This window comes from Melopsittacus undulatus, chromosome 10 (assembly GCF_012275295.1).
Source record: "Melopsittacus undulatus isolate bMelUnd1 chromosome 10, bMelUnd1.mat.Z, whole genome shotgun sequence".
Lineage (NCBI taxonomy): Eukaryota > Metazoa > Chordata > Aves > Psittaciformes > Psittaculidae > Melopsittacus > Melopsittacus undulatus.
The window spans coordinates 30,893,276-30,907,754 of NC_047536.1; the positions used below are offsets into that span (position 1 = coordinate 30,893,276).

At 55.1% G+C, this 14,479-nt stretch overlaps 1 protein-coding gene across 7 annotated transcripts in view; it reads left to right on the top strand.

The window, feature by feature from the left end:
- The first annotated feature begins 7,005 nt into the window (after positions 1–7,005).
- The window catches only part of EPB41L1 (erythrocyte membrane protein band 4.1 like 1), a 55,892-nt gene continuing 48,418 nt past the window's right edge, over positions 7,006–14,479 (top strand). For 6 of the 7 annotated variants that reach the window (XM_034067052.1, XM_034067054.1, XM_034067055.1 and 3 more), the window contains exon 1: positions 7,006–7,063. The gene's annotated coding sequence lies outside the window, so the exon portion shown is untranslated. The remainder of the gene's footprint in view (positions 7,064–14,479) is intronic. The other variant, XM_034067053.1, reaches the window with a different exon arrangement.

Here is a 14,479-nt window from a genome sequence, read left to right on the forward strand (position 1 = left end):
ATGGAAAAAAGCTGACCTGGGAAACGTGGTTATCAGCATTTGATAAGAGATGATAATGCTAATTTTGGTCCTGAAATCTTTCCTTAATAGAAGCGATCAGCTCATATTTATCCCAGCAATTACAGCTGCAAAGAGCTCCCGCTGTTAGAGGATCTCCACCTTCTGCAGCTGAGAAAGACAGGTTTAGATCGTGAGAACTAATGCTAACATGGCTTTTTGAGGGGAGTTCTACCTCTGGGGGATAAATCAGCACCTGTCTGTTAGAACCCAGGCCCTGTTCCCCCATGGGACAGGCTGACCCACATCTGCCTGATGGATGGGTGTCTTGCTGGTCCTCTGATGCATTTGGCCTTTGGCCTTGCAGGATCTGGCTCTGCTCCAGTGCCTGGTGTGGGCTTATGCTCAAGCTCTGACATTCGGAGGGGTATTTCTGAGGCTGCCTGCAAGCGGCTTTTGCCAGAAAATGTCCCTTCCATGGCATCAGGTCGAGGTGGGCTCAGCATCCCAGCCTACGCTTGATCCCTGAATCCTTCTGAAGTGATGCTCTGTGCAGTGTGACCCGCTGAGGTGTCACCATACATGTGCCAGGGTGTCATCATTGCTTGCAGATATTGGCAGCCCACATTGCTGCCCTAACACGTGTGGCCTGAAGGCTTAGCAGGATGCAAGGCAGGGCACGTATGGCACCACAGTGGGGATGCTGGAGCTGCTGCCAGGGAGCTTGTGTTTCAGGGGCACAGGCAGACCTGCAGAGCCTTTGCAGGGCAGATTCTCACATACTGCAGCAACGAGGAAAGCGTTTTCCAGCCGCTCCAGCCCTTGCAGCACAGCAAACCCAGTCCTTGGCTCAGCCCAGCTCGCTGGCTGCTTTCTGCAGCACCAGCCATTAACCTTTCTGCTCTGCCCAAATAAATCAGTGTGTCTGCAGGGCCTTTGGAGCCGGTGAGTGAAGCCAGACAAGTGAGGGGGAATGTGTCAGCCTGGTTTGTCTGTATCTCATCTGGCCGATGGGTGATGCATCACCCAGGAGGATCAGTGCACATCATGGCTATGGGCAAAGGTGTCCACACACACTAGAGCGTGGATAAAAAGGCAAGGGCTGAATGGCATTTTCTGTGCCAAGCACCAAAGCTGAGAGGGCAGGATGAATTCCCCAGTGCTCCCACAAGCCAGTCCAACTGGTTTATGCAAAGAGGGAGTCACGGGGGTTTCTGTGCTGGTGCTTGTGTCTGGTGCAGGTCTCACACACAACAGCCTCAATTTTAGCATGCCAGGACTTACAGACATTTCCAGCAGCTCTGCCACCCATGTGAGCTCCTCAGCCAGGGCATTTAAGGCAGCACCAGGGATGACAAGAGGCTCCTCCTTGCCTTGCCCAGTGCATCACGGCCCTCTGCTCCTGCCAACAGTGTGCTCTGGGAGGCGACTGGTGCTCAGCCCCCATCCCATCGGGCTGAGGGAGCCTTGGGCAAGCCCAGCACTGTCTGCAGGGGGTCAAGCAAGACCTTGGAAACCACAGGAACCCCAACCAGGGAGCAGAGCCGGCATCAGGGCAAGCTGCTCCTGTGAACCCATCTCTCCTCCTCCTCACTTCTAGGCCCATTAACCAGCATCAGCTGAAGCAGGCAGAGGGCTGAACGCAATTTGCATTATCTCAGCAATGTAAATAAATACCCTGAAAGATGAACCGACCTTCAGGCCTGATCCTGTGCTGCTGGGAGCAGCTGTAGCTGGGTGCTGGACACTCCTGCAAGGGCTGGCTGTGCACAGGTCTGTATATTCCAATAGTATCTATGACCCTGTATGTGATGAACAGCACCAAGGCTGGGACCTCTCTGTGTGCTGCTGCACAGGGCAGTTGGCTGTGGAGGTATTTGAGGTGCTCGTGCAGCACGAGGGGGCTGAGCCCTGGCAGCCCCACAGCCACAGTGGGGAGGCTGCTCTCTGTGCCCTTGGCCGTGGGGTTGGGGGCAGCTCGTGCCAGAAGCTGCAGTGGAGGTTGCTCGGAGTCCAGGGAGGGAGGCAGGAATCTGGGACAAAACAGGGTTTGTTTCCCAGCCGTGACTCCTCTCATCGGCTCAGCTGCAGGCTTGTGTTCCCACGGCTCAGTGGGGTGGCATCCCCAGGAGGATGCTCCTCTCATCCCATGGCATCTGTGGGATAGAGGCCAAAGGTCCTGTGTCGTCAGTGGAGCCTTGCTGAGGACCTGCCAACCCTCTGTTTGTGGGGCTGGGCTCCATGGGGAGTGCTCTGAGTCCAAGCTGAGGAGGAGAACTCAGCAAGATCCTGAGGCATTGACCATGTCCTGCAAGGGGCTGGGAGGACAGATGCAGGGAAAGGGTGATCCAGTGCATTTCCAGGGCTGAAAGGATGCAGAGCTCCCGGCATCATCCTATCCATGGGACATCTGCAGGCGATCAGATGCGGGAGAGGAGAACTGCTCCCTGGCTGGGGCTGGGCTCTGGTCCGGTCCCTGCCTTCCACCCATGGGTACGGCAGCATTGGTGGTGCAGCCACAACGCTATCACTGGGGATTTGGCTGCTCATCCTCTCTGGCTGTAATCTAGCAATATTGGCTCAGGCTTTTCTTATTAACTTCTCCCAGGCTGCCTGATGCTTCTGACCAGCACATCCAGTGGTGAGGGGCTGCCCTCCCCACACCTTCCTAGGAATGTGGAATGGGAAAGTGAGATGAACTACACAGCGTCAGCACTGCCTGCTTTGCGCTTTGTTCTTCATCTTCCCCTGCCTTCCTCTTTGGTGCCAGGGGTTTCTGCTGGGGGTCTCTGCTGTTCTCGATGGGTCCAGGCTATTGTCACACTCATCTTTGTTCAATCCCTGCATCTTCAAGCTGGCAGTTAATTAAGCTGTCAGAGTCTTCCCTTTAATCAGAGCATGTCAGACCCGTGCCAGGGGCTCCCCTCAGGAGAACTGTACTTTCCTGGCTGCGTCAGAATGGAAAGACACAGGATACCCCATTGCTCTGCCTGTGGCAGTCTGGGGCAGAGCCTCAGCCTCGCTACGTTCCTAAACAGGATGGGACTGATGCTCTCCAGGGACTCGCAGCCCAGGGCTGCATCCAGCTGGTCCATGCAGAAAGCTCAGCTAAGGAAGGAGGGGATCCCACAGGGCTCTTGCCTGCATGGGGCAGGATGTGCACAGAGGCTGGAGCTGCTGCTGGGCACAGGACCTGCCTGGTGCTTCCTCCTTCCCCTCACAGTGCACAGGACAGGAATAACCCATTGCCAAAGTCATCAGTCTCTTTGCTGGTGGCCCCTAACCCCATCGCTGACTCTCTGGGGACCCCACAGGTCTGCTGAGATGGCCACGAGTGCTTCCTGTGGTTACTTTGCATCTTGGTACCATTGTGGGGCATCAGGAATATTCCACCCCAGCTCTCAGGTCCCCTGCCTGGTCAAATATTCCTTCCTCCCTGTCTCCTGCAACTCTTCCCATTGCAATCCTCCTACCCCTGCAAGGTGTCAAGGTGGGATGTGCAATAACTGTTACATGGGTCATTAATCTCTTTGAGTTACTTATAAAAAATGCATTTCCTGCCCCTTTTATTCCCAGCTCTCCACCATGTGCAGAGCTATTTGAAGCATGCCCAACTGTCTGAAGGTCAGCAGACATTGACAGCATTTGGTGCTAGCTCCTGTTCCTTGGGAAGCAGAGGATGAAGGCAGTGGGAAGCCTGCTGTTCCCCCAGGACACTAGGATTCCAGACAGGCAGAGATAACAAGGGCTTGATCTGAGGTCTCTGACATCTCAGTCCAAGAGACTTCTTTGAGCTTTGGATCCCACTTGAACAGCCTGGGGAAAGATGGCACCAAGAGCTGGAAATGTTGTCTTTGGATGGAAATGTGTGTCTGGAGCTCTTGGATGTGGAGCAGCCTGAGCTCCACTGTGTTCCCGTTATCCAAGACATATCCAAGGGCAGAAAGTGCCCAGGAGCTCAACACGAGGAGCTGTGCTCCCCCTCCTGCTGGGTGGCTCTTGGAGCCCTCCTCAACCCTTGCTGGGGAGGATGGAGCTGAAGAGCACACAGGGAGCGTCTCACTCATCCCAGCTGGCAGCCAGCTCCCCGAGCTGCACAAAAGGCCTTTTCATGCCCTGCATAAACAAGAGAGAGGCATGAAAGGTTGTTATCGCAGAGCATCAGCACTAGCAGCAGCCCAGGCGGGGATTCCCAAAATAACCCTCCTCCCACGAGCACACAGCCATGCACACCCCTTTTTCCACGCTGCTGGGCTGTAGGGAATAAAGGTTTTGGGTGCATCCAGCTCCTCTGCCGAAACCTGGAGCCCAGAGCGAGAGCCTGCTGTGAGGCAGAGCTGGTGGTACCACAGCACATGCATGTGTGTGTGCACATGGATATGTTCACCTTGTGCTGGAAATGAAGAACACAGCCACACTGCAACTTCTGCTGCATCCTTGTGTTTGTAAGTGATGAAGAATACTTTGCAATGATTATTAATAGCTAATGATGAGTGTCCCTGACGCTGGTATTGCAAGGGCTAAATAACAGTTTGTCCTGTGCTTGGGAGGTAGAACTCCAAGGTGCTTTTCCTTGGAGGATGCTTCCTCTTCATGGCTATACCTATGAAGCTGGACCCATAGCTGCATCCCCATCTCATCTATCTTCTCCAGGGAAGAACAGGTTCCTGTGTAGAAATTCACTCCCTACTGGAGGACATACTGACCCTCTTTGCTTTCTATCCCATAAATCCAGGCAAAAGACACTGAGGAGTCAAATTGTAAGGGGAAAACTTGCTGGGATAAAAGAACTTGGAGGCTCTCATGGTGATCAGGCAAGGCCCTCGTGACTGAACCTGTCCTAACGCTGAACCATGAAACAGCTGCAGTTTATACCAGTCCTCATTTCTTTGCATTGGCATTTGTGTTTTCTTATGGTGTTGTTTCAAGTTGTTCTGCTGGACAATGGGAATCTGGCCAGGAGATCCTCACTTGGGTTGGAAAAACAACCTGACTCCCGAGAGAGTGTTTCCCATGGAGCTGCTTGGTGGTAATGGGAAGACAGTCCAGGCTGAGCTGTTGGCACCAGTGCAAGATGGGGAGTAAAGGATACACTGGAAGAATTTGTTCTATATGCTCTTCTCCCAACTCCTTGGCTTGGCACAGGGAATGCTCCCTGTGGTGGGTACTGGGGAACTACACCAGGGATATCTGGGCTCACAACTCTACCAGTGGGGTCACCCATTGATTATTGACCCAAATTCACTTAGAAGTGAATTTACCATTTAAATTTCCTAGGTTTTCTTTCAGAGTGCATCCCAACCTCACCTGTTGAGCAGAAATCCCTGTTTTCCCTTTGAATGACCAGAAAGAGGAAACCAGAGAGTAACAGTCCTCAAGGCACCGCACAGAGCCCCAAGCGCTGTTGTTTTGCACCAATATGGTGCAACTTTCCTCCTGCACAAGTTCCCTTCAACCCAGCGCATCAGGACATGTGAACGATGTCACACGCAGCACATCCATCCCTGCAGCAAGGTGAAGCACCCAGAGTGAAGGTGAAAACCGTGCCTGCAAGGGGAATCTGAGCAGCCTCTTGAAATGCCTTTTATTTGTAAATGAATGCCCTCCCTCGAGCTTGCCTCCCATGTGGTGGGTTATTTTTTCCAAGAGGTTCCTGCTATTTACCCAACTTTCCAGCTGGGCTTCTCTAGGCACAAAGAGGCAGGACCTGCCTGAGTTTGTACAGTGAGTCAACAGCTCAGCAGGGGATTAGAGCCCACAATCCTGCTGGCATCACTGCCTTGGCTCTAACCACTGGACCGTGCAGCCTCATTTTGTTCCTGGTACTCTCTGCTGGTATGTGGTTTGTCAGGAAAAAAGCCCCAGTGTGGCTAATAAAGGAGGCACTTCATAAAGCAGTAAAAAGAAGCCCTCCTCGTCCCAGCGGCTTTGTCCTGGTAGTGGTGGTGTTGGGGTCAAGCTCCCCATGTGAGTGGGAATGGCAGGTTTCCTGAAGGCTGGCAGAGAAGAAGCTGAGGAGCAGCACCCAGCACAGAGCCCTGGCACCCGCTGCTACCAGGCAGGCAGGCGACTGTGTGCTGACACACTGTGACAGCCACCATGGGCCAGCTCTGCCTTGCAGAGGACAAGCAGAGGAAGCCAAGTCAGCCCTTTCCTGCTGGGAAGAGCCCCCAGGCCTCCCCTCGCTGCTGGAGACCTGCCTGTCCTGGGGTCCAGTGCGGAGCTGTGCCCTTCTGGCTTCAAAAGACCCAGTGCAGGAACTGTTGTAAGTAGCACATCTGCCAACAGAGCAAAGCAGAGGCCCTCATGGAGCCCTGTGTGATGCAGGAAGTGCTAGTGGGCCTTGGGTACCAGATCAGGACTAGCCACAGGCTTTGAGAAGGAGGGGATCAGCCCCAGCACTAACATGTGCATGACACATCCCCTCTGTCCTTTGCTGCTCAACATCTGCAAGGCAAAGAGGGCTGAGTGTACTTCGTGTTCATGAGTGTCAACCTTGTTGTCTGAAAGGTTTCACCTACGGTCACAATGGCCACTGCAGCCATGCTGTGCATCCAGTCCATCCATGTACTTCACGCTTTCCTGTGGCCAGTGCATCTCTGTACCCAGTGCATCCATACGCCTGCTACACCCATGCACTCAGCGCAGCCCTGCTGTGCATTCAGTGCATTCATGCCCCCGATGCATCCTTGTACCTACTGCACCCCCGCACTGGATGCACCCCTGCAAGCAGCTCACCCCTGCTGTGCATTCACGGGTACGCAGTGGGGTCCCCCCTTTCCACCCTCATCTCCTGGAGGGGCCGGGGCTGTCCCACCCCTCCCGACACCGCCCCCCGGGCACCGTGCGCGCCCCCGCGGCTCCGCGCTCCCGAGCCGGGCCCGTGGGCGGCTCCCGCGCGGGGCGGGGCCGCCTCTCCCCCTCCGCAGCGCCGCGTCCCGCCCCGCGCTGCGCTCCCGCCGCTCGGCGGGCAGGGAACGGGCAGCGCGCGGGCAGCGGCGCGGGGCCGCGCCCGGGAGGCGGCGGCGGGAGCGGAACGGGACGGGACGGGACGGGCCTAACAGAGGTGAGAGCCGCGGGTGCGGAGCGCGGGGACGGGCAGTGCCCTGGTGCGCTGCCTGCAGCGGAGACGCGGGCAGGGATGCGGGGAGGGATGCGGACAGGGCGGCGGGCAGGGATGCGGGCAGGGCGGCGGGCAGGGATGCGGGCAGGGATGCGGGCAGGCGCAGTCCCACCGCTGGGAAAGCTGCTCCAAGCTGGGCCTCCCCTCCTCGGCGCATCCCGCACCGCGCCCTGCCTCCCTGTTCCCCTCCATCCCTCCGTGCCTCCAGCCTTGCCCCCCGCGGGATGCTGGGGTCGGGGCGCGGCTCCCGACCGGGCCGCAGCCGGGCACGGGATGTGGGGTGTGGGGGCCGGGACACTCCGCGCTTCCAAGCCGCGAAGGAGCAAAGCGGAGTGCAGGGGAGCAGCAGCGCAGGCCGGGTCCTTCCGCCGGGATGAGGCAGCCTCAGGGATCCGTAGCCCCGAGCTGCGGGTTGCTGTAATAGCGTTTAACTCCCGGGCTGTGATTTCAGGGAGACGATTTACATTAGAGGGAGAATGTGGAGGGAGCCAGGAACAACTTGGAATGGGTCCTCGCATATTTCTGTGGTTATTTTTGGAGTATCGTCATATGGCAGGAGGTGGGCTCTGGAGGTATCCTTGAGCTCAGCATTTTCTCCATAGGCTGGTTACCCGGGAGATCGTACTAGAGGACCTGCGTGGCCCTTTTCTCTATCAGTGCCTTCTGTATAAAACACTATTTCTCTCGCTGTTTCCACGGTGGTATTGTTTCCCTCCGGCATGGCCAGCCTTCAGCATGTTTTGGTGGGGACCCTTCTGTGGACAAACAATGGTCTGGGTATGCGTGGTTGAGTATTCACAATGTGTTGCAGGAGCGGGCGATGGAAAAAGCTGTGTTGGATTCAGCTGTAGATGGTGTGAGGTGACTCCTGATCAGCCCTTCTCCACTGCCGTGGATGAGGTGTGGCTTCTCCAGCATCCCTGGAGAGACCAGCCCCTGCATCAGTCTCCTTCTTGCACTTAACCGCCACTTTCCCTCCAGCTCTGTCGTGCTAGACTGGTCCAAAGTGTTTCTCGCTTCCAAACAACTCAAGATGTGGGAAGCACATTTGGTACCCAGGCCTGCTCTGTGGGGCTGCCTTGCAGATCTCCACGTCCTTTGTAGCCCAATGGAGGACTCTGCATGTGTCAGATCCCTTTGACCGTGACTGTGCAGGCTGGAGAGCTGTTCTTGTTGCTGCCAAGCAAGCTTGGAGCTGTGGAAGGCTGGGTTTGGGTGATGATCCTTGCAAGAAGGGAATTACTCTTTAATTATGTTTTTTAGAGACTGGTTTGGTAGGCATGGAGCCTGTCTGTGGAGGCTTCCCCAGGGTGCTCAGTGCTGAGGTCTCACCAGGGAGCTCAGAGCCATGGTCTCAGCAAGGACCCTGGTCTCTGCTGCATGCAGAGCTACAGTGCATGTTCTGGAAGATGTGGCAGACTGTGGCTATTGTAGCTTATTGAGGGTCCTCAACCATCCCCTTTCTCCTGGAGCATTCCCTCCTTATGCTCTATGTTTGGTGTCAGAGGACCATGATATACCTGTTCAATGGGGGGTGTGAGTTGCTACCCTTCCTTCAGCCCCTGATGGGAGCAGAGCGTTCACCTCTCCTCTCTGTGCCATCCTTATGCTATACTGACTGCTTTAGCCACAGCCGCCTTCAACCAGAGCCCTGTGTGCACAGCAGGGCCCTGCCTTGGGATGCAGGATGGCTTGGAGTGCATGATGCAGCACCCTGTTTGTGCTGACGGTGGGCTGGCGCTGGCTGCAGGTGATGTGTTCTGCCCCTGCTGTTTTGGTTGCTTGTTGATGCTGTAGCTAGAACTGTCTAGAATTATTTTTACTAATTTTTGAGAAATCAGCATTTCCCCGAACTCTCAGGGGAGATGCTTTGTGTTGGAGGAAGCTTCTAAAAAAGGGGTTTTAAAGTCCAGTGTTGTGTTTCTGGTCAGAAAGCATGAGTGTAGATGAGAGCACTGAGGGAAGGCAAAGGGTTTGGTACCTTTCCTGTCCAGTGCAGGCACAGAGATCACTGATCTTCCTTTCCTGAGCTGCTGCCGTGGTTGACACCACCACAACTTCCCAGGGTAAGTGTGTTCTGGCATGTGGATGGGCAGCTGGAGGGGTGCCTGGCTCAGCTGGAGGAGTCACTGCAGTGAGGAATGGGGAGCATCTTAAAAATCCATTTTCTTCCCCAGGCATCTGAGCTCTGTGCTGGGCTCTGGTTGATGACCTTGGTCCTGGTGAGGAGCTGGATCTCTTGCTGATTTGCACAATAACCTTTCACACTTTCTGCTGGCAGCACTGAGCCCTCATCCCATATATAACTCCATCATCCCCCCTTGTTCCCTGTGTTCCTCTTTGCTCTAGCACTGCTGATGACTTCTGCATTACTGGAGGAGACAGACAGACAGACAGACAGACAGACCAGTCAGGTGCCTCATTAATTCTGTCTCCAAAAGAAGCACTCTTTCCCATAGCTAATTAAGGATTTCTAAATTGGGAAGTCACAGAGAATGGCCTCTTGGTTAAAGGGCAGGGGGTGGGCTTGGCTCTTCCCAGGCTTGTTCCGAGTTTCCTGCTCAGTCATCACTGGAGTGTCCTTTGCCTTAATTTTACTTGGCTATGGGCTGGGGATATTTCCCTGCTGCCTTGGGCCCAGCACTGCAGCGCCTGGGTTTCACTCGGATACTGATGGGGGATGCAAGTGTGTGCGAGGAGATGGGCTCAAGCTTCATGGCAGATCGGTCTGGGGGTCTCTAAGGCCTCTGTTTGGCTCTGTAGTAGACCTGGATGCGATGCCTGTCACTTGGAGGTCTGAGCTGAGCCTGGAACTCTGTTTTAAGCCTAGATGCAAAGGAAGAAACATGAAGCGCAGAGGTTCCTGTGTCTCCGGTTGCTGGAAGCTCCTGTGCTGGGAAGACTTGTGCAGCTACAGATCCATGGCTCTCATACAGCATCTAAAACTGTGCTTGCGCTGAGGCTGTGACAGTGATGGCTGCGTGCCTTATTGTTCTCATTAGAGCAGTCGGGTGGCTCTGAGTCAGCAGGTTTGGATTTGTCACAGCCGGGGTGATGGCACTGGGGAGACCTGCGAGGGTCTGTGTGGAGGGACACTGGGCTCACTGTTGGCTCGTGCTGTTACTTGAGTCTGGAAGGAGTTGCATGGATTTGTGGGTGCTGGAGGACAGTCTCCTTTGGGAGCTCCTTTCCAGTACCTGCCCTGTGCCATAAGGGTCTGTAAAGTTGAGCATTACTGCTGCCATCGAGGCGGCTTGTCCAGTGGGCCTGTCTTCCATAGGCACATCACCTTGTCTGGATTACAGGGCATGGGAAGCGTGCTGGGAGGAGACTGTCTTTGATGGGATCATGATGCACTGTTTCCTTGTGGCTGAACATCCAGTTTTCCTGTCCTCCCAGCCCTTGGGTGGAAGCTCGTGGGTTGTCCAGGACCCAAGTGGGCCTTAAAGGGAAGAGGAGACTTGGACAACCACATCTTCCATTGTGGAAGCAGTGGCTGCTTTCTGCAGCAGCTCTCCTGTCCCCACAGTGTGCCCCTGGTGCAGAGCAGGATGTTGGGCCCAGGTCCCATGGATGTCTCTTGTCTTCAATGATGGTTTCTCTCTATGCCCTGCCTTGCTCCAGGGAGGTGAACTGTCTGGGAGCACTGGAGGCATCTGTACCAAGAGCTGTTGGGCTGCACTTTAGTACAACCAGAACAGGAACCAAGCTGTGCTCTCCTTGCACTGGACAGGGAGCTGTGGGACTGCCTGGAAAGGGGCAGTCATCCCACAGCCCTAGGTGAGGGATTCGGTACAGATATTTCACATCTACTTGTCCCGGTGCACAGCTGAGGGTGACCTGAATTGAAGCTGAGAATGAGTCAGTGCCCTGCCTATAGCATGTGCCCGCCCATGGGCATGCTCATGCACACTCCCAGGTTTGCTGTCTGGGAGGGTAGGAGTAAGCAGACAGCCTTAAAATCTGGATGGCAATGCTTTGGAAGAGGAATTTCTCTCCGTCTTCTGCTGATGGTCTGTGATTTGCCCTCCAAAGGGCAATATTAGTGCCCTGGGCTGGGTCTGCCCTGTGTAGGAGCAGCTGGGTTTGCGTAAGCAGCATCCCAGGTCTGGTGTGATAAAAGCAAAGAGAGGAGTCTAGGCTGACCCTATTGTGCTCAGAACACGAGACAAATGAGGCTGAGGCTGCAGATCTGCAGTTGCCAGCAGGTCAGCAGTTTTACTGGGGCACTTGGCCCCTTTGTGGAGATGAACCGTGGTGGCAGTTTAGTATCTGCTCCATCCTCCTTCTAGAAACCAGTCCTCTGCACACCAGCTATAACTGGACCCTGCATCCATCTCACTGGGCTTTGCTGTCCTTGACCCCTTCTTGGCCCAAAGGACTGATGCTCATTTGCAAGGTGTTGGTGATGAGGTGGAAACCAGGACCAGGTGCTGCACTAGTGTAAAACACATCCTGCCTCTGAGGCGATGCTGAATGAGGATTCACAGCCCAGCCCTGCTGCCAGGTTCCACCCACCGGCTCCTTCCTCCCTCTGCTCCTACTAACCCAGTGCCGGGGCCCTGCTCGCTGCCTGGCAGCAGAGCAGGGATGTGTGCTGGTATCCTTCCCTCAGTATCAGATGGAGAGGAAAACACAGGGTGGAGTCATCTCTGCACAAAGGAAATGTTGAGGTATCGTTTCTGCCTTCGGTGGATTGGGGAGAGATTAAACAGGATCTTAACACATTCACAGCCCCCTTCTCACCTCGTTTTCCTGTGAATCTGTTGCTGTCATGGTATCTTTCAGAAGATAATTTTAGGTTTGCCTTCTCTCCCCCCACCCCCCCTGCTCCTGCATCAGGCTTCTGAAGGGAAACACGTTTCTATGGGAGAACAGAACGAGCCATTTCACGAGACATTTTGTTATGGGCAGAAAGGCCTGGAAATCTGATTGTGCGTTTGAAATGACACATTCCCCTTTGAACCAGCTGATCGGACTTGCTGGTGTGAGAGCCAGCAGAAAGCCACCCTGACCGGGCCAGGGGCAGGCAGATGCGTACCCTGACAGGCTGTGGGGTGGAAGGGGGCATGGACCAGCCCTTCGCATCCTCCTCCTGCCCATCCCCATGGGAGCATCACCCAGGTGGCCACGAGTGCAGGGCTGCAGTGCTGGGAGGGGTCCTGCAGGTTTTTCTCTTTAGTGATGCTGTTGGGAAGCAGTACCCCTGTGTGTGAGAGAAGCAAGTGAATGCTCTGGTGAGGAGCTCGTGCTGAGCGTGGGATGGCACGGCACCTGACACAGCGCTGGCTCTCTGCTTTGCTGGTGATGAGAGGGAGGTGGCAGAGGTCTCGAAGTGGGTGAGCAGTGCTGTGTTAAGGCCCAAAGGGTTGGTTGTACAGCTGGGTCTGCTGCTTGCTGTGGGAAGGTGCAATGTTTGACAAAGAAACAAACTTCGGGGTGGGAAACCTCCAGTGTGCATTCTCAGCAGTGTTGCCTTCTGGATTTACTGCAGGTTCTGATGAAGGTCCTGCAGAGTGAACCATCCAGAACAAGAGGAACCTCCTCTGAGGTCTGATCTGGCTCTGAATACACACATGCCTTGTGTATAGGGGCCATTACCTCTGCAAATTCCCTGGGGCTCTTCTTCAGGGACCCAAAGAATGCTTTCTGGTGGTACGGGATGAGCAGATCTTTATTGGTTACCTTGGTCTCATGTGCTGTACATCTATAAGAAATGCAGCTGACTTTAGAGTGACCAGTGGAAGTACCAGCCATGGACAGTTGGGCACTGCTGCCCAGGCTGTATTTTGGTGGCAGCTCCCACTGTTGCTGCTTCTGTGCTGCTGCATGTGCTGTGCTCAGTCCCACCTCGGGACAGTGTTGCTGGCTGTAGGCAGGCCAGCCTGGAAGGCCCATGGTGGTGTGGTCCATGGTCATCTCCTGCTGAGCGCTGCCTGGGCTGCTCCTCAGCTGCCCAGAGCTGATGTGATCCCAAGGCAGCGTGGAACCATGCGCAGCTGGGCCTCTCTGTGCTTCACACTCAGCTGAGCTGCCCTGGGGCTGCTGCACTGTCCTGCCCTGTTTATGTTCCTGCTCTGATGGGCATGTGAAGGGGACAGAATGAATCCTCATCCCCTTCCTCACCTTTTATTGGACCCATCAGCATTTCTGCAACACATTGTCCTAGATCTGTGTGAGCTGGACTCAGCATATGGCTCCCTCCTACCTAACCGCAGCCAGTGTCTGAGCCTGCAGGGGTGCTGGCTGGGATCAGCCCCTTTGCATGGACCACAGCCTTTGTCTGGCTGCTGTTGGTGTCCCAGCGCTCACGCTCACCCTGCCAGGGGCAGGCAGGATGACTGCGATGACGATGTTGTGACAATGTGGGTCACTGTGGGATGTGTTCAAGCCCAGGGCAGTGTCTGTGGCCGAGATGCTGTATGCACTGGCCCGGCGCCGGGGACAGCTGCATGGCAGGAGATCATGATGCAGTCTAGCATGGATTTTTGCTAGCGGCAATGTTATGGGGAGCTGCTTGTTTGGAGGCAGAAGTGAGCAGGGTTGGGGGAGGGTCTTGCTCCCAGTGTGTTCTAAAACACTTCATTAATATGATACTAATTGATGCAATAGTCCAGATCCCAAAATGTCCATAGCTCACAGCCTGTTGTAGTGCCGGCCACCCTGATGAATGCAGCTTTGCAGAGAAGAATATAGGAAGGAGGGATGGTTGGTGTGTGATGGAGAGCACAGGGCTTTGTTTGGCAGCATTAACACAGGCAGGCTGGGGAGCATTGAATGTCACTGCCCTGCCTTTGGGGCAGTGAATACCACATCCTCCCTCACTGGAGGAACATGATGCAGCCCTGGTGAACCCCAGTGCTGGTGTGATACCCCTTCTTCTGTGCTGATGGAGAGCTGGCTGTGTCCTGCTGGGAGAGGGCAGAGCCCTTCTGATGGGGCTCTTCCTCTCCTTTGGCTCATTGGCTTGTGGTCAATGGCATCTGCAAGAGTAATGGCACAGGACAGCAGCCTTCACACACCAGTGACATCCCTTGCTCCATGGGCAGTGCAGGCTCCATGTGTAATTGGAAAATTGGGAAAATGCTATTTTGAGGTCTGGGAGAGCAGTGAGTCATGCACAGGAGCATGTGTTCTGCTCCTGTGCTGGCCACTGAGCACACAGGTGCCTATGGATGGAGGGACCTGGGGCTATGGATGCAGCCAGTGTTTGGTGCCACAGGGATGCCCACATTGCATCCCAACCCTGCTCCCTCTGCAGTGAGCAGTTGAGTGAGTAAAGCCAGTCTGCATGGTGGCTACAAAAGTCCCTGGTGGGCAGGATGACATCCTGCTTGTGCTTCCCCTTGTGTGACAGCG